General features: G+C 42.2%; 1 protein-coding gene across 4 annotated transcripts in view; it reads right to left on the minus strand.

Moving 5' to 3' along the window:
• PLPP1 (phospholipid phosphatase 1) overlaps nucleotides 1-25,246 on the minus strand; it is a 160,711-nt gene that overhangs the window by 38,473 nt on the left and 96,992 nt on the right. The gene's annotated exons all lie outside the window — the stretch shown is intronic.

Consider the following 25,246-nt stretch of genomic DNA (forward strand, 5'->3'; position numbering starts at 1 on the left):
CACAATATAATCTGAAAGAAATAGGAAAAACCTGACTGCAGATATCAGGGGAATCCTGAATCAGTTAGTGTGTATTTAGTATATGTGAACTGTCCTGTAAGGGGTGGGGCTCATTTCTCATTTACTTAGTTTTTAGACTAGAGATGATTCATGGCACTGTCAGTATTTTTCAGTTCTTGGAGGGATATTATTGAAAACAGTATCCTAATAGTAATAGTCGTAATATTGAAAATGGTAGGGAAATGGAGATTTTTTTTTCCTGGGGGAGAGGAGGGAAAATGACATATCATTGATTCTTTTAAATTTTCAGATATAGTTACCTCCTTTTTTCTATCTAGAATGTGTTAAATTACCAATTTAGGAGTTTTATCACATCCAATCCATGTATTAGTCAAGGGTTTCAAAACCAATTCCACTCATTACTAACCGGATCATTTTTTCTTCTCAACTATAGAAAGCACTCCTTTTACGTTTCTTTGCCTATCACAGCTTATACGTAGGCCCTGTCTATGCTTAAAAATGTAGGTCAACGTAGCTACGAGCCTCAGGAGAGTGAAAAGTCCACACCCCTGAGTGACAATTATGGTAATCTACCCCAGTGTAGACACAGCTAGGTTGTTGGAAGAATGCTTCTACTATTACTATTGCCTGGGAGATGTTCCTATACTGCTGGAAAAACCCCTTCCATCAGTGAAGGCTGTTTTTACGCAAGTATATCTACAGCACCATAGCTACATCAGTATAGTCCCCATAGTGTAAAATATTTCCAGACATATGTCTGGGGCCAAACCACGCACCAACTTATACCCTGTGTAAGCTCAATGGGCAACATCACTGATGAGTCTAGGTAGAATTGGTCTCTGAACAAAACAGGCACCAACTGAAGGTTTTTCTTCCTTCTACTAAACAAAGCCTTTGCCAGTTTTAACAGAGACCGTTAAAAGGTCTATTCAACATTCCCCTGCGTACAACCTCTCTCTTCCAAAAGCAGCTATCAGAACATTCCGTCTATCAAGCCAGCCAAGTGGTTGAACATTCCAGGCTTCTTCACGATGCTAGCTATGAGTGCTAGCTCACCACAGACAAGTATTCACACATGCAGCAGCAGCACCCCATATCTGAAATATCAGTCTGTTTTTCTTTTTTAAAAACAGTTTAAACTAAATGTAAGTCACTCCAGTAACAGCTCATGCGTCAGGCATAGTAGCTGCCAGGACATATGTTATTGTTTCATGACAACTGGCTTTATATATTTTTGCTAGAGATGTTTATTTCAATAAATCCGATAATACAAACATGGCATTTCTTATTTTGACACTCTCCACTCCGGCTGCCGAGTGTAATGCTGACATCCTTCTTTTGCAATAAGCTAGTTAGTCCACAGAAGGCCACCTAGTAAATGGATCACTTCCAACAAAACACACACTGCTTCACTTAACCAGGAAAGAACGCAACATTAATTCTTTTCAATTGGGCAATGCAGGCTCAATGTCACTTATCCACTTCTACCCATTTGAAAAACCCCTCAAAAAAAGCAAAGTCAATTTTACTCTAATTGCTAATTATATCAGAAGTAAGATTTTAGAACACACCGTGCAAAGTACAGTCAGACAAGGTAGTTTTTAATAAGCGATCCATAACCTTTAATCAACTGCTACAGCGTTTTCATAATGCCCTCACAATAACTGTGCCATAAGTCTCACATGGTTTGTGTTAAAAGTCAGAGTAAATTTGACAGCTACATTTTCCAAGTTAGCAGTGCAACCAAGTTACAATAACTACTTCAGCCTGTTAATACAAACTCACATTTCACAGAATTGTATTTGAATTGTTCTTCCAAATATAGGAGACTTTTGTAAGGAGCTATTTTAAATACACCTCTACCCCAATATAACACGAATTCGGATATAACGTGGTAAGCAGTGCTCTGGAGGGGCAGGGCTGCGCACTCCGGCAGATCAAAGCAAGTTTGATATAAGGCGGTTTCACTTATAACGCGGTAAGATTTTTTGGCTCCCAAGGACAACGTTATATCGGGGTAGAGGTGTATATTTTACCAGATTTCCCTTATTCACAATAATCAAATCCCTTCAAAATGCTTAGTTTCTAGCTTGACACATTCATTCTCTGAGAGTCAAAAGACCATTTTTAACCTACAAATAGGTTTATCACACATATTCTAAAGAGTTACTTTTTCCTTTCAACCCTGGACACCAATAACAAGGACTGAAACATTCCACATTGTGCAAAACCTCTTCAACCAGGCTTTGCACAAGGAAGTTTCGCAAGGGCTGGGGGAAAATGTAGCTTCCCATTACAAACCCCTATGCAGATGGTATTACTCTGAGGATCTGCACTGTGCTTCTCCAGTATAGCCCCCAACTCCTGTACAGCTGCAGAGCGCTCTACCTTGGCAGGAGAAGATTTGGGGGTGCTCAAGCAAAATGAAAACTGTACCTAGATCTAAGTCATTCACAGTAAAACAGTCAGTAATATTTTTGGGGTCCTTTGGCACCTCTGTAGTCTGTTTAACAGAAAACAAGCCTTGAATCAGAGCCACTCTCGGAGCCATTGCAATGAACTCTACTGAGAGCAAATGATCAAAGTATAATTTATTCTAAAGCCTTTTTAACTTCTGTGATCCTACATAGAGATTTTGGGCTTGGAAGATAAAGCTGCGGTGTTATGAAAACATTAGAGAAAAGCAAATGTAGCCCCAATTTTCAAAGAAGAAATGAAGAGTGATCCTAGGCCTTGGCTACACTTACCCGCTAGTTCGATGGCTGGAAATCGAACTTCTGGGTTCGACTTATCGCGTCTAGTCTGGACGCGATAAGTCGAACCCGGAAGTGCTCGCCGTCGACTGCGGTACTCCAGCTCGGCGAGAGGAGTACCGCGGAGTCGACGGGGGAGCCTGCCTGCCGAGTATGGACCAAGGTAAGTTCGAACTAAGGTACTTCGACTTCAGCTACGTTATTCACGTAGCTGAAGTTGCGTACCTTAGTTCGAATTAGAGGGGTAGAGTAGACCAAGCCCTAGCAATTACAGTCCTGTATGTCTGTTTTGTAGCATTAGTAAGATAATGGAATAAAATGCAGAGGAAAAAAACATCAACATTACAGGTCCCTTTGAAAGAAGCAGCATGGTTTAGAGAATAAATCTTGCCAGATAAAAAGTTTTGTTTTTATGAGCACTACCAAATTAGTGGATGAAGGAACACTGTATGTGTCACGTATTTGAAGTTCAGTAAAGCATTTGATACTATGTCTCACATTTTCTTGGAAACTAAAATTCAGTTAGAGTGGATAGAAATACTCATGTGGATGGAAGGCTGGTTAGGAATCTGAAAAATAGTCAAAGTGAAGTTCATTCTACACACAAAATTGCTGTTCATTTAACTAAAAAATTTTTTAAATCACCAATTAAACTGGTGCAAAATGCCACTAAAAGACATTAAATTGAATTAAGTTGATTCCTTACCAAATTAAGCTAATCCAATATAAACCTGTTTGATTAAAATAGATTTTAGTTAAACCAGAGCAAGTTGCGTGAAGTTCAGCTAGTAGGGTACTGCCAAGATCAGCAATAGAGCTAGTCTAATTCAAGTGTTTTGCACACAATACCAAAAGGAGGAATTGCTAACCCAAGTGAGGACAGAGAAACCATACAAGTGAACACAGAAAGAGTAAAAAGATATGGGCTGAAAACAGAAGATTCAGCTTGGGTGAAAAAAGGGAGGTTGGGGGAAGGGCGGCAAAATAATAGATTATTTTTCCTAGATCTAGCACACACTAAACAAGATCACAGAATACAAAGAACTTAAATGCTAAGATGAAAGGTAATAATGGAATGCATGTTAAATTTGAATTTTTCATAATATATTGGCCATAAACAAGACAAAAGCAACTCTGGGTTAAATATGCCAGACTTCACATAGCAGGGAACTCTCTATATGACTCTGGTACACTTGCACCTGCATTACAACTATACTTCCTGGGATCCCATCACCAGAAAGATATTGCATGGCAGGGGAGGAACCAAAGACAACTCTGGGGGGAAAAATATTAAACAGACGACCGAATGAACTCATTTAAGGAAGGAGAGGTTAAAGTGCCAGACCTGTATAAATTGGCTAAACGAGGAGTAGTGGGGAGAAAGTAGTCTAAACATATCGAAAGGGCATAAATAAGGAGAAGAAGAGTTTAGTGTGGCACAAGGAAGTTACAACTAGGAGACATGGGATGAATTGAAGGGAAAATACTAGGGCAACCTTCCTGATCTAGAGGTATATTAGACTGATTTAAGGACAGTGATGGAAGCCCCATCACTTGGGAACATTAAACCTAGTCCAGTCTAACACACTAGCAAATCTACAACAGGGAACAACCCCACAATGGTAGGGAAGAGGACCAGATGAGCACAGAATGGAAAAATTTAGACAAGACACAAGCTATGCATTGCAGTTTTAATCAAATATTTAAAAAAGCCAAAGACCCCTTACACTAAGCAGGGAATTATCCCTAACATTTTCACATGGTCAGGACATGATCTAACAAATTATATACTTTAGTCTACATATGTAGAATATCCCACTTTTTTTTGAAGCTAGAAAGGAGCAAGCAAACTACCATCCAGCAACAAAAATCTAGCTCTATTTTATAAACTCTATTCTCTACTGATATACCATCTACTTACATATATAAGTTCTAAGAACATAAATGGGAGTTCAAGGCTTGTGCATTTTTATATACACAGAGTAGGAGGGACACACAAGAAACAACCTTTACTCCTCCCCATCTGTAGAAAGATCTTTTTTAAAAGAATTCAAAGACAAATAGGGATAGAAAGTGGTTAAAACCACTGATCTAGACTAGGCCCCCTTTCTTCCCTCCCCCCGACAGGATATTGAGCAACATTAATATTTCTGATAAGTTTTAAACAACCGTGAACACCAGAAAGGATTTCAGGCTTTAAAAGGAGACACAGTAGTGACAGTTAGACTGGAGCCAATGTGTTCTTTCAATAGGGCTTAGATCAATCTCCTCCAGACAAAGAGTTGAGACATGTTACAAACATTGTTTGAAATGTAACCAAGACATAGATGCTTTCAGTTAAAAATCTAGGCATTAAGCAGCTGATACAAATGCTATTCTAACCAGCACACTGCTGCTGGACAGAGGATTATTATTTCACATAAATTCTCTCAAAGATTTCAAATGACGTGTAGAAAATAGAATGTTAATATATATATTTATTTTTTGTTATAAGGTGAAGTGTGAAGAGTTTTATAAATCATTCCTAATCACGTACAGAAAACAGACCATCTGCTTAGCAGTTATCTGCAACTATTCAAAAAAGCTTGGAAGAGTTCTGAAAAGGCATCAATTTTGAAAAAACAGGAGACCCCAAAAAGAGGCAGCCAAAAACAAAAACTATAAATCAAGTCCAGAGCCATATAAATGAGATGAAAAAGGGTAGACAATGCCAGAAGCGCCTCAACTCAGTAAGCTGTAGTTTTGCAGAGGGGTTTTAGGGTAGGTTTGTCACTAGTGATCTTTTCCCCCCACAAAATATGAAATTGAACATGGCTCTAATTTTAGGAAGCTTGGCAGATAGCAGGGATCTTTTAAAGTGTCAAGGTATCTGATGATACAAATATGATAGCTACATATTTGAAGAGCTATTATAAAATCTCTCCCCCGTCCCCCATATTTTATATATATCAAAATCAATCCATCCATCAGGAAAAGTATCATTTCCTGCTAACTCACTTACAGGGCAGAGGGATAGTACGTTCTAGTGAGTCAGGTAATTATGAAATAGAAAAGATTTTGCATTTTGATTAGCCTTCTCTTCCCCTCAATGTTCCCTGCCAAGCCCAAGCAGCCAGGCTCAGCATGTGGGGAGTCAGATGCAACCCTTCCCCAACATCACAGAGTGAACATGAATCTGCTGCTAAGTATCACAATAATGAGTGCTATACGGTTTGTCTTCACTGTAGAAGTAACTCTTACTCACATGTTGCCCCAACACAGCTCCCATCCACACACAAGAGCCTCTGACCTGAGTCTGGTGATGCTTTACATGTGGGCTAGTCAGCCAATCCTGGGGCTAGGATACAGCCAATATGCTGTTTACACTCAGGCTGGTAAACATGCCCACTTTTCAGCAAGGATGCAGGCTATACCACCTGAGTGCTAACAGTCTTCCAAACGTCCCAAGTGCCCAAAAGTTCTCCCACAATTCACTGGCTCAGCTTCCTGCAGCACTAAGGACCATGGAATGTGACTGCAGAAGTCATAACTTCTGACATGAGAGAGTACAGCACAAGTATGGATACAGTTGAGTGGAATCACTCAAGCATGGCTTTGTAGCATGGCTGCCCTCACTGGGGTGACCATCACTCAAGTTACCTCTGCATTGAAGACATATCTTTCGGCTATGTCTATACTGCACACCAGTTGTACCAGCGTACATGTAGCTACATGTCACAGAGAAAAACGGACTGCGTTCACACAGTGGTGTGTAACTACATGTGTAGTGAAAGGCTATGGCGGGAAGAAGCAACAGAGGGAAGAGACTTTGGCAGCACGACAATACGGCTACAAATATCAGTACAGACAGGGAAGGCACTGCTTGGGGGAATAGAGAGTGGTGTACACCCACAGAGTTTAGGTGAGTCTTTCCTCTACTCTCTTCAGCAATGCCTCACCATCTATACGTTGTGCTAGAGGGGCATGTCGTGCATCTACTCTACATGCCACCAAAAGGCGTGTGCAGTGCAGATGCACCAGTACGAATAGCTAACAGTTGCCCCCATGGTGCAGCAGCTCCCACCTGTCAATTCATGGTACTGCGCTGCAGAAACAGCTTCTGCTGCTCCTGGTTCTCCCACTCTGAGGTGAATGGTTGGTTGGTGGATCTACATGTCAGAAGGCGGTAGTTAAGTGTCAGGCATTATGCCAAACAGCTCCAGAAAAAGGATCACCCACCCCTTCAACAATCAAAAACAAAAAAGTCGCCACCACAATATTGTTAAACAAGTACATGGGGGGGGGGGGAGGAAGTGTCTTGTTTTTTTGGTTTGTTTTAATGAAAAAATATAAACTAAAGAAACTGCCAGACTGACTCAGACTATCAACCCATCTAGTCTAGTGTTGTCACATTAATACTGGCCAGTACCAGCTACGTCAGGAAGAATAAATCTTGCAGTTATGGTTAACCTACCCCCAGAAAAAATTTCATCCAAACCACTCCTGCCATAGTTGGAGGTTGGCTCCAAGCTTAAGAGTTTATATCCCTTCAAAACTTCAACTGTGTGTGTTTAATCTTTACTTTCACAACTCTGGATATTCTTGTTATCCACACGTCTAGTACTTTTTGAACTTTGGTATCACTGAGAGCAAGAGCTTAATATGTTGCAATGAATTCCTCAGTCTAAATGCAAGCAGTGTGATAATGTATTTTCATTTGTCAATTTTGAATTTGCTACATTTCAAATTAAATATCCCCTTGTTCTTGTATTATGAGGGTGAATTAGAAGTTCCAGGTCTACCTTCTCTATACCACTCGCCCTTTTGTATATTTGATCATGTTCTGTCTTATCCATCTTTTCTCTAGCAATTATTCAGTAAATTTGATAAGCCAAGCATTTAAAAATAATATCAAAAGTCTAGAAGAGACCAAATGCTAAGCCCTTATATGCCTCAGATGAGTTATATTTTTATAGTTAGTCTTCACAACACCCCTATGAGTTAGGCAAGTATTATCCCCATATTACAGATTAGGAAAAGGGGATCAAAAGGTTACATGACTTGACTATGGCCGGAGTGTCCATGTTAGAGCAAAGATTAGCACTCAAAAGCTCTCATGTGCCAATCCCATGCTCAGGCAACACTTCCTAGATGTGTGAAACAGCTAGTAACAATGGTAGTAGAGGACAAAATCAAAACATTTTCTTCTGATTCAGCAGTCCAAAGATTGTGTTCCATCAGCATTACATGGAATTTCAGTCGCCAATCAGATTAGTGTGGGGATGGCCATTTTATAGTCAATGTTTTGACACAGCATTTCCAATGTTTCTGTTTGGGGAACATACAATGTGTGCAGATTCCCACATTTTAGCTGCAGAGCATTTCCCCTGCTTCCAGGATAGGAAGTCTGAAATTTTCTTAATTAGCAACAGGAGACATTTTTGCTAAAGACTAACTTCACCAACCGCATCCATAAGTTGTTTCCAAATGGTTTTCAGGGGGCCTCTGAATGCAAGTGGTAATTGTGCCGAATTCTAATGGACTGAGAACATATTAACCTGTTAAACAACCACAGCATAAACCGGTTTTCACATTTTCCAGTAAGCCTGTCATTTATCTGTATTTATAGAAAGGCAGAAATAGGTTTATGAGAAGATATAGATGCCTTTTAGTTGTACTGCAACTCTTTAATTACACCAGAATAAAAAAAGGCAAGACAAACGAACATAAATGGCATATTGCAGTTAAAAACTATATCATATATTGAAGGTATTATAAAGCTTAACGTATACCTACAGAGTTCCACACTGGAGTCTGGATTACACCAAAGACAGCCCCAAACCAAAGGCCAAACGACTGCAAGCAGCAGCATTCCTTAGGAGGCTGTTCTGAGTCTCTTAACTAAACTGTTCACAAAGTGCTGCTGGACATAATTTTCATGACTAAGGACCAAATAACTAAGTCAATGGAGGCACTTATTCCAGGGATGGGTCTGGCTCCAGATTTCAAAAATGCATCTTGGATTTGTTATAGTTTAAGAGCTCCATGTATTCCCATTTCCATTTGCTGCTAGTGAATCACTGTTTCAGCAGTAAAAATTAACACTGATGGGTTCATATGGCTTGATCCATTACAACCTAGGTAGGAAAATTTTAATAAGGGGCTGGGTCACTGCTACATGTCACTTCTTCCTTCCAAACTCACTCCTATCAAACATTACATATGTGTGTCCAAGACTAGCAACATTATCACCCACATAACAGTGACGAACAGGTTAAATCCACATGAAGAATCCATAGGATTGAGAAATTCCAAACCAATTAAGTTACACCTTGAATAAGAAAGGAAAGCAGAAGAGTTCTCTCTCTCCCCCCTCCCCTCTATTGTGTGGGGCTAATAAAAAACCTCACTATTTCGTAAAGTAACATTTTATTGCTTTCACAGCCTGTTCTTCAAGTCCTGAAGAGCCTGTGTGTGAGTGCCTTTGCCATGTCTAATGGATGAACTAATTAAAAACTAGTTCTAGATTATTGCTTCAGACCCAGTTATCTGCAATCTACGTAAAAAGCTATAGGATTTTAGAGTGCACAGTTTCATCACTGCTCAATTTATCATCTACCCCAGAAAGTTTCACAAGCACTCAAGGAAATTTTGCATTAGATTGATAAGTACAGCTATTGTTTGAGACGCTTCCTCAACTTTTTATTGTTAAGGACTGGGTTGTAACTTTGGAGGCCGCATATATTACCAACATGCAAACTGCAGCATGGAGACTCTGCACAATATAAAAAGCATCTGTATCCAGTTATATGAAGGAGGATAAAGAAGACAGCTGAAGAACATGGGTGGAATTAAAAGAAATTGCCAAGTAATGGACTTCATACAATACCTAAAAATTTCATCAAGTTACCAAGACTGCGCAGACATGCAACATTACATAAAGCTCATTTACATGATCACAAAGCCTTCTGCTAGCATTAAGAGACAATAGCAGGAAAAGGCTGTTCTGCTCAACATGCCATTTGGGTTTGGTTCATCTAATCTCAGCCTTGCTGCTTTTTCATCCATCATGTTTCTTAATCCTTCACTAGAACACAAATGCCACTTAAACAATCACATACCATGTTAGTGACCATTCTTTTGTACATTATTAAAACCAAGTAGCGCTCGGGACCATAATCAAAGTCTTGACTGCAACTTAGCCTTCTCAACTACCAAGGTAGTAGTAACTGACTGCTATTCCACCCCCATATTGATTTCAACATTTGCAAAACTTTATGGTAGTAGAAAGGTTACATGCTTATAAAACTGACAGTGATTGTGAATACATAGTTACTTGATCTGTATTTCGTGATTATGCAGATGGTCTGCTCATCTACACCTAAGCTGCACCATGCTGCTCAGCAGGAGAGGATTTCACATTGATCCCTAAAATCTTCCAAGTTATTATACCAGATCCAGTCAACATAGGTAGTTCATCAATAGTTTTAATTATTGATTTCAGCATCTACCTATAATTGCAGTATGCTAGGTAATTAAACCTCCCACTCAACCACCATTACAACATGTTTCTCATCTTATTGGCAGTCTCAGTGTTTATGCCAAGTGTTGTGCAAGAACTAGCATATATGTAGCAGAGCTGATCAAGTGATTTGAGTTATTTTAAGAAGACAGGCTCCAGAGGAGAGAAATAGTGAACACGAAGAAAGGTTGGTTTTTGTTTTTTTGTGTGTGTGTGGGTTTTTAAGTTTTCCAAACTTTTCTGCTGATCAGGGAGTTGGCAAAATGTCCGTTCTGCAACTCCTAAAATTGGATCCAAAAATCTGATTTTTATGGCAAAATTTGATAATATTTTGGCACCATAAAACAGTGCAGTGCTTCCATCAGTAACACAAGTGCCAGCTCTACAGCCTGGTTATTTTTCTCAGTTTAGAGCTATGGGTAAAGCTGAAGCGCTCTAATGCTTTTCAAAAGAGTCCACAGAGCCCTCTGCATGCAGGACATTCTCAGCTGAGCAATTACCTGTTATGCTCTGGTTTAAATTGAGACACTGGTCACAATTCTATAGTTAAGTTTATTGAGTTTTTCCACCTAAATCAGTCATTGCTGTGTTTGACTTAGTCATCTCTGTGATCACAAAGATTACAAGACTACCATATTCCTGTGCTGTCTGAAGGCATTGTTCCTACACTGCCCATCTTCTACAGTTATAGGAGAAGCCCTTTAGGAAGCTGAACTGGTCACAAATGCCATAAGTAACACAGCACTTCATCTTCCCAGTCAGATTTGGCACGCCATTTAGTTAAACAATGCTGTAGAAACATCTCTGGAGACATTTTTGATGCATGATGCAGTTAGATGCTGCCAGATTGGATAAGTAAACTATTTTGTTATGCTCGAATGATTAAGTGCAGTATGAACTCTGACAGAATTGCAAAACTAAATTTCAAAAACTAAAGTGTATTGCTACTAAGTTGTTTGTCTTTTGATAAACAATATTCTACCTTTAAATCAGAGACCTATTTTCCACTCACTGACAATTCAGAACGCCAAACTCTGCTCTGTATTAAATGAAATTCTATCCTCTCCTGGCTTCTGCATAAAACAGTTTCCAAAATAGAGAGAGGATACTGCCTCAGTAGCAAAGTGTTGTATAAGATAAGATATTTGAGACAGACCATTAACACTATGCAACAGAAAAGTAATCAGATCCTGTATAACCCATACACACATACATCAGGGCTGAATGTCTGTACCATTAGACACTCAAAATTCCCCCATAAACCATAGTACTACTAAGTACCAGTTAAATACAACTTAAAGCGTTCAAAAGGATTTCCAACTCAAAGGAACCTATGTAGATGGGTTCCCGGCTGTTCTTCCAGTCTAATAGACCAAAATCGGCTTTCTGATACACATGCACAGCTCTGATAAACTTTTATGGGTGTTGTGTGTGCATATAACAGTGGGCAAAGTTTGGCCGTGTGTTGAAACATCTATAGATATGCCAAAACAACAGGTTCATGATAAAAGTTGAAACATTAAAAACTCCTGGCAAGTGTACAGCAAAGGATAATGCCTCATTTCAAACACACACTATCAAAGTCAGTAATATGTAAAATGCTATTCTCTGTGGACTGCTCTACCATTTTTTTGTAAGTTGAGAATTTTGTTCGTGTTCAGATACAAGTACTTATGAACAAGATTACTAAAGGGGTAAAATGTATTAATACCTGATTTATTTGAACTCTTATTCCATTTCCCCAAATAGCATTTATGAGTTGTGATATTAATCTGTACATTTCTGGCATTAATATAGTGCCTGGAAGCCCATCATGCTAGGACACTGTCCAGAGAACTAAAAGACAGTCCCTGCTTTTAATTTGCACAAATGCTGGATACTAACACTGGAGGGAAGTGGTACACAAGCCTTCACAATTTAGAGATAAGTATGCTCAGATGCATTTATTAATGCACTAGTTTCACACACATATATACACTTCAGCTCACAAGCCTTAATACCCAGACTGAAGTTGCACAATTCTACTTTGAATTCTAACACAGAATGACCAGCGATGAACACAACCAATTCCTGGCAATCACATGGCAGTGAACAAATTCTTAATTGCAACATCACCTTAATGGAGCTATATTAGGGTATGTCTACAATACGGGATTAATCCGAATGTACATAATTTGAATTTTGGAAACAGATTGTATAAAGTCGAATGTATGCGGACACACTAAGCACATTAATTCGGCTGTGTGCGCTCACGTACCAGGGCTAGCGTCGATTTCTGGAGCGTTGCACTGTGGGTAGCTATCCGATAGCTATCCCATAGTTCCCGCAGTCTCCCCCGCCCATTGGAATTCTGGGTTGAGATCCCAGTGCCTGATGGGGCAAAAAACATTGTCGCAGGTAGTTCTGGGTACAGCCTCAACCCTCCCTCCATGAAAGCAACGGCAGACAACCATTTCGCGCCTTTTTTCCTGGGTGAACACTGCAGATTCCATACCACGGCAAGCATGGAGCTCAGTTCAAGACAGCAGTCATGAACATTGTAAACACCTCGCGCGTTCTCGTGCAGTTTATGCTGAGCCAGGACCAGAAAAACAAGGCGAGGAGGCGGTGGCAATGGCAGCGCAGTGACAAGCGTAATGAGGACATGGACATGGACACAGAATTCTCTCAAACTGCGGGCCCCAGTGCTTTGGAGATCATGTTGTTAATGGGGCAGGTTCTATCCATGGAATGCCGATTCTGGGCCCGGGAAACAAGCAGAGACTGGTGGGACCGCATAGTGTTGCGGGTGTGGGACGATTCCCAGTGGCTGCGAAACTTTTGCATGCGTAAGGGCACTTTCATGGAACTTTGTGACTTGCTGTTCCCTGCCCTGAAACGCCAGAATACCAAGATGAGAGCAGCCCTCACAGTTGAGAAGTGAGTGGCGATAGCCCTGTGCAAGCTTGCAACACCAGACAGCTACCAGTCAGTCGGGAATCAATTTGGAGTGGGCAAATCTACTGTGTGGGCTGCTGTGATGCAAGTAGCCAAAGCAATCACTCAGGTGCTGCTACAAAAGGTAGTGACTCCGGGAAATGTGCAGGTCATAGTGGATGGCTTTGCTGCAATGGGATTCCCTAACTGTGGTGGGGCGATAGATGGAACCCATATCCCTATCTTGGCGCTGGAGCACCAGGGTACCCAGTACATAAACTGCAAGGGGTACTTTTCAATGGTGCTGCAAGCACTGGTGGATCACAAGGGACTTTTCACCAACATCAACGCGGGCTGGGCGGGAAGGGTTCATGATGCTCGCGTCTTCAGGAACACTACTCTGTTTAAATGGCTGCAGCAAGGGACTTACTTCCCAGACCAGAAAATAACCATTGGGGATGTTGAAATGCCAATAGTTATTCTTGGGGACCCAGCCTACCCCTTAATGCCATGGCTCATGAAGCCATACACAGGCAGCCTGGACAGGAGTCAGGAGCTGTTCAACTACAGGCTGAGCAAGTGCAGAATGGTGGTAGAATGTGCATTTGGCCGTTTAAAAGGTCGCTGGCGATCGTTACTGACTCGCTCAGACCTCAGCCAAACCAATATCCCCATTGTTATTTCTGCTTGCTGTGTGCTCCACAATCTCTGTGAAAGTAAGGGGGAGACCTTTATGGCGGGGTGGGAGGCTGAGGCAAATCGCCTGGCTGCTGATTACGCGCAGCCAGACACCAGGGCGATTAGAAGAGCACATCAGGAAGCTCTGTGCATCAGAGAAGCTTTGAAAACCAGTTTCATGACTGGCCAGGCTACAGTGTAAAATTTCTGTTTGTTTCTCCTTCATGAAAACCCACCCCCTTTATTGACTCATTCTCTGTAAGGAACCCACCCTCTCCCTTCCCCCAGCTTGCTTTCAAAGGAAATAAAGTTACTATCTTTTAAAAATCATTTATTCTTTATTAATTGATTATAAAAAAGAGGGCGAGAACCCGGGTGGGGTTTGGGAGGAGGATCAGCGGGAAGGAAAAGGCCACTAAAAAAAAAAAAAAAAAAAAAAAAAAAAAAAGAGTTAAAAAAATGACAGCCTTTCGCTTGGACTGTCCACTGGGGTGGAATGGGAGGGTGTACGGAGCCTCCCCCCCCCCCCCCCCCCCCGCGTTCTTACAGGTCTGGGTTAGGAGGCTATGGAACATGGTGAGGGGGAAGGGGGGGGTTATACAGGGGCTGTAGCAGCACTCTGTTATCCTGCTGCCGTTCTTGAAGCTCCACCAGATGCTGGAGCATGTCTGTTTGCTCACGCAGCAGCCCCAGCGTTGCATCCTGCCTCCTCTGATCTTTCTGCTGCCACCTCTGATCTCGAGCGTCTCTCCTCTCCTCATGTTGGTCCCTCCTGTCCTCACATTCACTGGCTTCTTTCCTATACTTTGAAACCGTGTCCTTCCACTCATTCAGATGAGCTCTTTCACTGCGGGTAGATTCCATGATTTCTGCGAACATCTTGTCTTGTCTTCTTTTTCCGACGCCTTATCTGAGAAAGCCTTCAGGACAGAGGAGGGAGGCTTGAAGAATTTGCAGCTGCTGGAGGGAGGGAAAAAAGGAGAGAAATTTTTAAAAAGATACATTTTGCAGAACAATGCTTATACTCTTTCACGGTGACCAACACTATTCACATTACATAGCACATGTGATTTCTGTGCAAGGTCACATTTTGCCTCTTAATATTGAGTGCCTGTGGCTTTGCTGCTAGAGATCACAAACGCAGGTCCAGGCAACAGAATTCGGCTTGCATGCGGCCATGGTAAGCCATTGTCTTTCGGCTTCTGCGCCCTCCTTTCCCACATACCAAGCAAAGCCCGTTGAGTGCTGCGGTTTTCCTGTTAACCTTCAGCAGCAGAAAACAAACTAACCCCCACCATCCAATTCTCTGGATGATCACTTTATCCCTTCCCCCACCACGTGGTTGGTATCAGGTAAGATCCCTGCAGGAACCAAACTAACACCCCCCACCCTGCCATGAATTCTCTGGGATGATCGCTTTACCCCCTCCCACCACCGCATGGCTGGTATCAGTGAAGATCCCTGCTAGCCAAACTCGAAAAGCTCTGGGCCAATTCTCCATCCTGTGTCCCCCCCCCCCCCCCCCCCCCCCCCCCCCCGCACACTTGGCTAACTGCAGGGAAGGATTTCTTTTCAGCCACAGGCTAACATCCCAGTAGGAACAGCCACCTTTGCTTGAATGCCAGCAAACACCGGGACCATACGCTGCCAGGCTTTGTCATGCAATGATACCAGATTATTTGCTGCAAGCATGGCGCGGTCAAGTGTCCTACCGTGGAGGACGGAATAAGGCTGCACTGCCCAGAAACCTTGTGGCAAGGCTTTTGGAGTACCTCTAGGAGAGCTTCATGGAGATGTCCCTGGAGGATTTCTGCTCCATCCCCAGACACGTTAACAGACTTTTCCAGTAGCTGTACTGGCCGCAAATGCATCCCAAGTCCTCAGGGCAAAGTAATCATTAAAAAACGCTTGCTTTTAAAACAAGTTTTATATTTTAAAAAGGTAAACTCACCTGAGGTCCCTTCCATGGGGTCGTGGTCTTGGATACTGGCTTGGGAGGGTACTCAGTGAGGCAGAGAAAAAGATCCTGGCTGTTGGGGGAGAATGGAGTGCTGGGTGCTCTCTGCAAGCTCGTCCTCCTCCTCCTCTTCTTCCCCGTCCGCAGAATCCTCAGGAGTAGCTGACAAGATTATCCCTGCCTCGGAATCCACAGTCAGAGATGGGGTAGTGGTGGCGGCCCCCCCCTAGAACTGCACGCAGCTCGGCGTAGAAGCGGCATGTCCGGGGCTCTGACCCAGAGCGACGGTTTCCCTCCTTTGTTTTTTGATAGGTTTGTCTCAGCTCCTTGACTTTCACGCAGCACTGATCTGAGTCCCTATTGTGGCCTCCCTCCATCATGCCCTTGGAGATTTTTTCAAAAGTTTTGGCATTTCATCTTTTCGAACGAAGTTCTGCTAGCACTGAATCCTCTCCCCATATAGCGATCAGATCCAGTACCTCCCGTACGGTCCATGCTGGTGCTCTTTTTCGATTATCGGCCTGCATGGTTACCTGTGCTGATGAGCTGAGCTATCTGTGGTCACCTGTGCTCTCCACGCTGGGCAAACAGGAAATGAAATTCAAATGCTCGCGGGGCTTTTCCTGTCTATCTGGCCAGTGCATCAGAGTTCAGATTGCTGTCCCGAGCGGTCACAATGGTGCACTGTGTGATAGCTCCCGGAGGCCAATACCATCGAATAGTGGCCACACTAACCCCAATTCGAAATGACAATATCGATTTTGGCGCTACTCCGCTCGTCGGGGTGGAGTACAGAAATCGATTTTAAGAGCCCTTTATTTCGAAATAAATTGCTTCGTTGTGTGAACGGGTGCAGAGTTAATTCGATTTAATGCTGCTAAATCTGAATTAAAGTCATAGTGTAGACCAGGCCTTAGCTAAACACATAACTGTAGTGGTGAGGTCCACTGTGACCATGGAACAAGGCTCTGCAACAGGACTGGGACAAGTGGGTGCCAGTACCCAGATGTATGCGGTTTCTCAGTCCCCCTTCCAACATCCATGCCCTCCCCATTAAAGGCAGCTGTGTGTAAGCCAGGCAGTGCGAGTCAAGGGCTACAAAGCCAGAGGCAACATCAGAGAACATAAAACTGCTGCTAAGATCCAGCATTCCAGCTTTATATAGGAGTTGTAATGAAGAAGCCAAACTGTATTTTGAATTTTTTTTTTTTAAATAAAGTTTCTTTATGTTGGAATTTCATGCTATAAAAAAAGGCTCATGAGTGCAACCTCTGACTAGTTGTGTATTTAGGGGCTTCAAAAACTTTAGTATCCCTGTGAAAGGGTATAAAATTAGCAATTTAAAAATCTTAAAGACTCTGAAAGGGCAGCCCTAATGAGAAAGAAAGTATTCCAAAAAAACTAAATTGTGCCCTTGAAATAATCCATGTTTGATATGGATTTTTGTGAACTAGGCTTAAATTGGGGTACCTATGCCCCAATTCAAGAGCAAAAGAAAATAGGGAACCACAACAGCTTCTCCATAAAGTAGTACATTTTGCACTCCCAGAGCAGACAAAGATAAATCAGCCAGTTCAAGTATTCAGACTTGGTTCATGCGCGTTCAAAGGGTTGAAACAAACATTAGGTACCTTGTGTGTCAACTACTGCACTAATTGGTAGGTCATCTGCATTTCAACTCACAGCCCTTCCCTCCATGCTCTGTTTTCAATGTATAATTAACTTAATTTTAGCTATGGCAACGTGTTTCATTTGTTGAAAGGATGGGTCTGTCACAAACCCAGCGCTTCCTTACAAGTGCCACATTTGGAATTTCATGATTACATCCTCCATGGGAACCAAGATGTCTGAGTTCTGCACTCCCAGCTTTACCACTAACCCAATGTGTTAACAAAAAGGGGTGTGGGGAGGAATCCCAGAGGAAGTCTGTGCCTCAAGTTTTCCTCATTTGTACACTGGAAATAACACCTACCTATCCCAAAGGGATAGCAAGAGTTAGTATTTATAAAGGTCCTGGGATGAATTCAAAAGCACGTCTCCACAAAATGTTTATGTTATAATCAGAAGCACAAATATAAACTATAGCTGCATTTGCTAGTTTAATGTACCGTATCCAATTTTAAATGCAAAACAGCTTTATTGTTATGTGTATGTTTCCTTATATACTAAAATATGAGAAAAATATGCTTTGATTAGTTGAGCTTATTCATAAACTAGGTCTTCATCTTATTTTCTTTTTAAAAGTTACTCTTCCTTCTGCTCCTATTCACCCACACTTTAGTTGTGAAAAGTGGCATGCAGCTAATTCCTCAAGTTAAAAAAAATATTCAGGAGAGTTTGTTCCTGCAGGCACTTCTAATAAAGTTTTCCTGAATACATTTTAATTTTTACAAAAACTGGAACCGGGCTTATATCTTGATGCGGATATCATCCTCTGGATGAGCTAATTTCCATTGCGGTTGGGGGGGAGGGGGGGGGAGGGGGGAACATGGCAATTTTGACGTAGCCCTCTACAGATCTCAGGTTGCTCGGATTTGGAGTGGTGAACACAAGCCCTCCAGGAAAAGGCTGGTGGACAAGAGGGGATGAGGAGCAAATGTCACAAACCAACACCTTCTACCCCAGGTCCATTCCCACCCACCTCACTCTGATTCTTTTCTATTCAGGATAGCAGAGGGCACCATTGAGTACCAAGTGTCAATGTGAAAGAAAAATCATCAATGCACAGAAGAATGAAGATTTATGGCTCCTCTACTTACAAGAAGTTGTACAGTTTTAACTGTGCCAGTGTTAAAACAATACAACCTTCTTAGTGTGGGCAAAGTTCTACAGTATAAAGGTGCTTACACCGACAGTTATTCACACACAGGAAGGGGAATAAGTGCCACCTGTATAAAGTACCTTTATATTGATACAGCTGCATCCATACTAGGGGTTGTGCCAGTATAACTAGACTGGTATAAAAACCAATCACACCCATAACCAAAACAAACACACACACACAGAGTTATACTAGTACAAAAATTGGCGTTTAGACCAGGCTTCAGGTTTCCAGCTAAGAAACAACTGAAGAGCTGAGGTCAATGGAAATTACAATCAGGGCAGAAGAAGGAAAAAAAATTGTTTTTTGTATGCTAAAACTTTTTCACAGAACAGAGGAAGTGGACCAAAAGTAATCTATTGTTTTAAAGTATTTAGCATTACTTGTTGCCAGCCTGGTAAAATGTCAGCGGCATCTGACTCTGCTATGGAACAGGTTTTTTTTTTTTGTTTGTTTTTTAACAAGGACTTCAGGATTCCTGCTACCGCCAGCGAAAGAGAGACACATAATGGGATTGACAAGATTGAACAGTAGGAGAGGATGTGCTGACCCCAATACTTTCTTGCTCCACTGATTGGCAGATAAAGAGCAAGATTAATGCCAGTGGCACAAAAGACTGTGTCAGTTTTAGGAAGAAAGGCACTGCAATAGCAGTCAGATGAAACAATAGAAATTAGGGAGGAACAATGAGTTACAGAACAAAGGGCTGGGCATTTACCAGGACTACATACCCTCACAGCAGCATGGTGTAGTGATCCAAGCACATGACTTGAGGCCAGGAGCTCCTGCATTTTGATGCCAACACTGAGAATAGCCACCCATTAAGGCCTTGGACAAGCCATTTATCCTCTCAGCCTTTGTTCCTCCCACATCTCTAAAATGATAGTACTCATCTTGTGGGGATGCAAGGGGATTAACTAATGAGAGCCCAGTGATTAAAAGTGCTAAGTGTTATTAGCCCCACACCTAGCAAAGAGAAAATGTAGAAACTACCTTTGACAGCTTAATGGCAGTTTAACAGAGAGCTCATTTTGCTTGGTCACACTGATTTGCACAGCAAGTATGTCCAGCTATTCTGTCAAAGAGTAAAACCAGCCTTTGCAATACCTCAGTTAAAATAACTAGCCTATTGACTGCTAGTTACCAATGATGATTTTATACCTTCTACCTCAACTATATCTTGAAAATTAAGGCAGAGGTGGACACCAAGACACTGCCCCTCCTTAGTCTACATAGGACAGGTCTTAAAAGTATTATAGGAAATGGGCATGAAGCAGAGTTTCTATTCTTATTGTGGCTAGACAACCATGTTTAACTGTATTCAGACATGTTCTAGCCTCCAGCCAGACCCTGGGATGCAGTGTGGGTGCTTTAGGCACACCACCTACTTATTCTGAATCTGAAGCAAGTTACAAGACAGTTGCACCAGTTTAGCCAAGCCTATGAAGTAGCTTTTACACACACCATCATCCCTCTCTGCTGCCAGGATATGGGCATAGCTAGGGGTAAGAGAATTTCACCAGGACTTCCCCATACCCATATGATACCTTACAGCTGTATAGGATCCTTGGAGCCATTGACAGATAGCTTAAGCTACACTATGCCTACACTGAAATTGCTACAACGGCACAACGTCAGCGCTGAAGCTGAACCGCTGTAGCGCTTCAATGTAGACACTTACTACAGCAACAGGACAGGTTCTCCCATCGCAGTAGTTAATCCCTCTCCCCGAGAGGCGGTAGCTAGGTCAATGGAAGAATTATTCCATGGACTTAAGGCTGTCTACCCCAGGTGTTAGGTTGTCATAACTATGTAACTCAGGGGTATGGATTTTTGCACCCCAAGTGATGCTGCTGGGTCGACTTAACTTTTTAGTGTAGACCTGGCCCGAGAATAGCCTCTGGGATGCGCTAGGTTGCACCAGGGAACCAACCTGACCTTCACCACCACTCCTGCACTATGCTCTCCACAGCGGAGGATCTTTGGCCCAGGTGCTCAAAAGGTATTTTAAGCAGATAACTCCCATTGAAATCAATGGGACATAGGCACCTAAATGCCTGGGAGGATCAAGGCCCTAGTGTCTACCTAGGCAACAACCTAGAGCATGGATTAGTCTAGTATGGCCTGTCTCCCTCCAGACTGCCTAGCTTCATATTAAGACCAGAGCATTTAAACTGTTCTTAAGCACATTCATTAGACACTTGACAAGGCCCCATACACACCCTGTTCATGATACATGGCATAAAGAAAGTATCAAATCAATATAGTAGCTAAAAGTCAAAGGAAGGGTTCAGTGCAATTTCACCAAAGAGGAAGCAACGTGGGAGTTTGAATACATTTGAGATTTGCCTGCAGCGAATGGCCAGGAAAAATATTGAGGAGTTATGTGCTAGTGCCTTTTTACACAGGTCAGATGGTCCAGCTGTTTCCACAACAGTGCAGATAATAAATGCTAACATTTTCCTTGAAGATTCGGAAAAGAAGAGCAGAGTCCACCGTAGTAAAATGAAGTGCGCCAGCATCATCGTTTATAGGGCTGGGAAAAAGACAGGCAACTCCTAGATAATCTGGGGCGGGGGGGTGGAGGAGGAGGGAGAGGGAATCAATTCTTGTACCCAAAACTATTTACGATCATGGGCTGCTTGGCTTGGTAGAGGAAGACTCACTGAGTCCCCAATTTTTGTGGTTTCACAATCACATTTGCCTCCCCCCCCCTTTTTTTTTTAAGCCACACACAAAAAAGTTCACCTCCTCCCCCTCTTTAGTATGGGAAAAGGCCACAAAAACAGAAGAGCAAATTGACTGTGCAGCCATAACAGGCAACAGAGAAATGGATTAAGTGAGAAGTAAATATTTAAGAATTCCTGTAATTTTTAATTATAGTGTCATAGGAATCACCTGCATTAAGCATTCAGAGAAAAGTCTGATTTAAGTTACTGTTCCTTTAAATTCAAAGTGAGTCTATTCAGGACAGCTCAAGTAACGATACTGCACACTTTTGTAGAATAAACACTTACAATTCTTAGAAATGGTAACAGTACATTTAATAATGGCAATCTCAGTATACCTGACCTTTAAACAAAAAAAAACTTTAATGCAATGTTTGCAATGCCAAGTTTATAATACATAACATAAAATTGGCAGAACAAGTCCTATATTAAATTCTAAAAATATTATAACCTGCATATAGCACATGCTACAGAGTTACAGTGTAGTTTTAACTTCTATTCTAATACTCTTTTCAGCTGAAAATAAAACTTTCTCCAATAAACCTAGATGTACTTTAAGCTTCTCTACCTTCTTGAAGCGGGCTTTTTACTTTGTTGTGAAATAAAGAAAAGGATAGTCTAAGCAGTTGGACTTCTTAGCCTGTTCTGAAATGAATCTACAAACTCTGTATTTAATCCAAATTTACCCCCTTCCTGGGGTTTAATTGAGTTACCAGCAACAAAAATACAAAGTATCACTTAACCAGTTCCTGAGGTTCCCCGGGTGAAACCTCTCTGCTGGGTTTAGGGTAACCAGATGTCCTGATTTTTTAGGGACAGTCCTGATTTTGGGGTCTTTTTCTGATATAGGCTACTATTACCCCCACCCCCTGTCCTGATTTTTCACACTTGCTGTCTGGTCACCCTAGCTGGGTTCCAGTTCTCTCTTCCTGGATGGCTATCCCCATCCAGCCTTATGTACAGAAGAAAAGAGCAACACACATGGCTACCAAAGTGAATCAGCAGGAGCCAATTAGCATCTCCTCAGAGGGCACCAACATTTGCTAACAGGGTACCTCAGAGGAACTCTGCTGCCATGTTGTAACCAGGATACACAGCTCAGGCAGTACTCACTCCAGGCAGAAACCTGAAACCTGACTCCAGGAAGAGTTTGTTTTTCCTATAAATGGGCATTATGAAGAGGTGCTTATGCATAGGGTTTTTTTTGTTCTGTTTGGTTTTGTTTTAAATAAAAAATGGCCTCAAAAATCCAGTCTAGATCAATGAAATATGCACAATGACTTAGATTCAGAGTTAGATTCTGCTCTGTTATATAATCCCTGTTGTGTTTTGAATACAAGCTCAGATTCTGATCTCCGCTATACAATCTCATTATGTATATGAAAAATATAAACTCTTTCCATTGTGTTAATGTTTCATGTTGTTCGTTTATTAATAAAATTATAAATGAACTCTCAAGTTAGTGAAAAGAAAATATATTCAAAGGCACATTTAACCACTTAGTACAGCAGAGTACACACAGATGGGAGGTTTTATAAAGAAATTCTAGCAACTCTCCCTCCACTGCGCACCGGGAAAAGGGGAATAAAGACTCCCTCTCTCATAGCGCCTGCTGGTAAGCCTTGGCCCGCTTAAATTCTTCCTCATATCCGAGGGGGTAAGTAATAAGAACAGTGTGTGGACAACCAGGTGAGGGTCAGGGTGGCAAAAGGTACAATGGACTGGTGGGGGGCAGATAGAGTAGACAGTGAGTGTGTGAAGGGACAGCAAGTGGGTGTTAGGCGTGAGTGGTAAGAAATGGGGAATTATGTGCACTGGGGATGTCACAACCCTCCCGGTAATTCTTACATAGCTTGCAAAAAAGGTATTGAAACAACTCTTAGAAGGGCTAAATGAAGGCAGGCAGGGCAGAGGACCAAGGGAGAAGGAGACCTCAGACAAAGGAAGGCAGAAGCAAGGGAGACTGGACTTGGAAGTGGACCCCCAGGGAAAAGTGCAGAGAGAGTGCCAAGGAGGCTGAGAGGATCAGGGACTGCCAGTCCCTTTCCACTCCCCACTAGTTTGGGCACCATCATAAGACGATAGGAAAGGCCATACTAGCCCAGTATCTGGCCTCTCGACAGCCATCGGATGTTTCTGAGGGAATGAACAGAACATGGCAATTTCAAGTGATTTGTTCCATTATGCAGTCCCAGCTTCTGGCAGCTAGAGCTTTAGGGACAACCAGGGCATGGGGTTGCATTCCTGACACATCATGACTAAGCCATTGATATCCTGCATGAACATATCTAATTTCTTTCTGAACCCAGTTATACTTTTGGCCTTCACAACATCTCCTGGCAACAACAAGTTTTACAGGTTGACTGTGTGTTGTGGGAAGAAGAACTTCCTTATGTTTGTTTTAAACATGCTGCTTATTAATTTCATTTGGTGACCCCTGGTTCTCGTGTTATGTGAAGGGCTAAACAACTCTTCCCTATTCACTTTCTCAGCACCATTCATGATTTTATAGACTTCTCAGATACTCCCCCTTAGTAGTCTCTTTTCTAAGCTGACTAGTCCCAGTCTTCTTAATCTCTCCTCATACGGAAGCTGTTCCTTACCCCTAATCATTTTTGTTGTCCTTCTCTGTACTTTTTCTGCTTCCAATATATCTTTTTTGAGATGGGGTGACCAGATCTGCACACAATACTCAAGATGTGGGCGTACCATTGATTTCTAAAGAGGCAATGACATTTTTGTCTTATCTATCCCTTTCCTAATGATTCCCAACATGGTTAGCTTTTTTGACTGGTGCTGCACACTGAGTGGATATTTTCAGTCTTCTAGTCCAGTTCGCTGCATTCAAGGGAGGACTAAGTATTATCCAGACCAGTGGTTTTCAAACTTATTTGAGCACTCCCGCCCTTTGTGTGTCTGTAGTCATTTATGCCACCACCCAACTCAGAAAGCGGAGGGGAGAGCAGTGGCTGCTGGCTGGGCACCCACCTATGAAGGCAGTGCAGTGCCTGCAGCAGCACAAAAGTAAGGGTGGCAAAGTGATATTTATCATCACTTTTCACAGCAGAATTAGTGCCCCATTGCCACCATTACTTCTGCAGTGCTGCTGCCACCTGGGCCTGACAGCCAGATTCCCACTGCCTCCCAGTGAGGGATTTTTTTTTTTTTTTTGCTGGGGGAGCCCAAGTGGCAGGGCTCCAGCTGTCAGCCCCAGGACAGCGGGGCTCTGGCTATCTCCTTTATCCCAGCCTCCAAGGTGTGCCTGGCCCTTCTGCACGAGCCCCTGGCAGCCAGAGCTCTATAACAAACACACACACACACGACTTACGCAATCGTTCCATTCTGGAAAGCCTTACGTAACTTGAATTTTGTCTAAGTTGGAAACGTATACCCGGACATTACGCAAAAATTTCCGCAACTCGAAAATCCTATTTCTGGCTTATGGAACTTTTTCGGTAAGTGCGAATTAGCGTAAATTGCGTCTTGCATAACCTGGGGAGCGTCTGTAAATAAATACATAAAATAAAAACACAGGCACAACTCGCACCTGTCTTGACACATTCCTGCGCCTCCTCCCATAGTTTGAGAACCACTGATCTAAACCATCCCCGACAGGTGATCGTCAGGGTTGTTAAGCACTGGAATAAACTGCCTAGGGAAATTGTGGAATCTCCATTATTGGAGGTTTTTAAGAGCAGGTTAGACAGTTAGGAAGTTTTTCCTAATGTCCAAACTAAAGCGTCCTCCCCCCAATTTAATCCCATTGCTTCTTGTCCTATCCTCAGAGATTAAGGAGAACAATGTTTCACTCTCCTCCTTGTAACAACCTTTTATGCAATTTAAAACTGTTACGTCTCCCCTCAGACTTCT

The sequence above is a fragment of the Chrysemys picta genome, chromosome 6 (genome assembly GCF_011386835.1).
Source record: "Chrysemys picta bellii isolate R12L10 chromosome 6, ASM1138683v2, whole genome shotgun sequence".
Lineage (NCBI taxonomy): Eukaryota > Metazoa > Chordata > Testudines > Emydidae > Chrysemys > Chrysemys picta.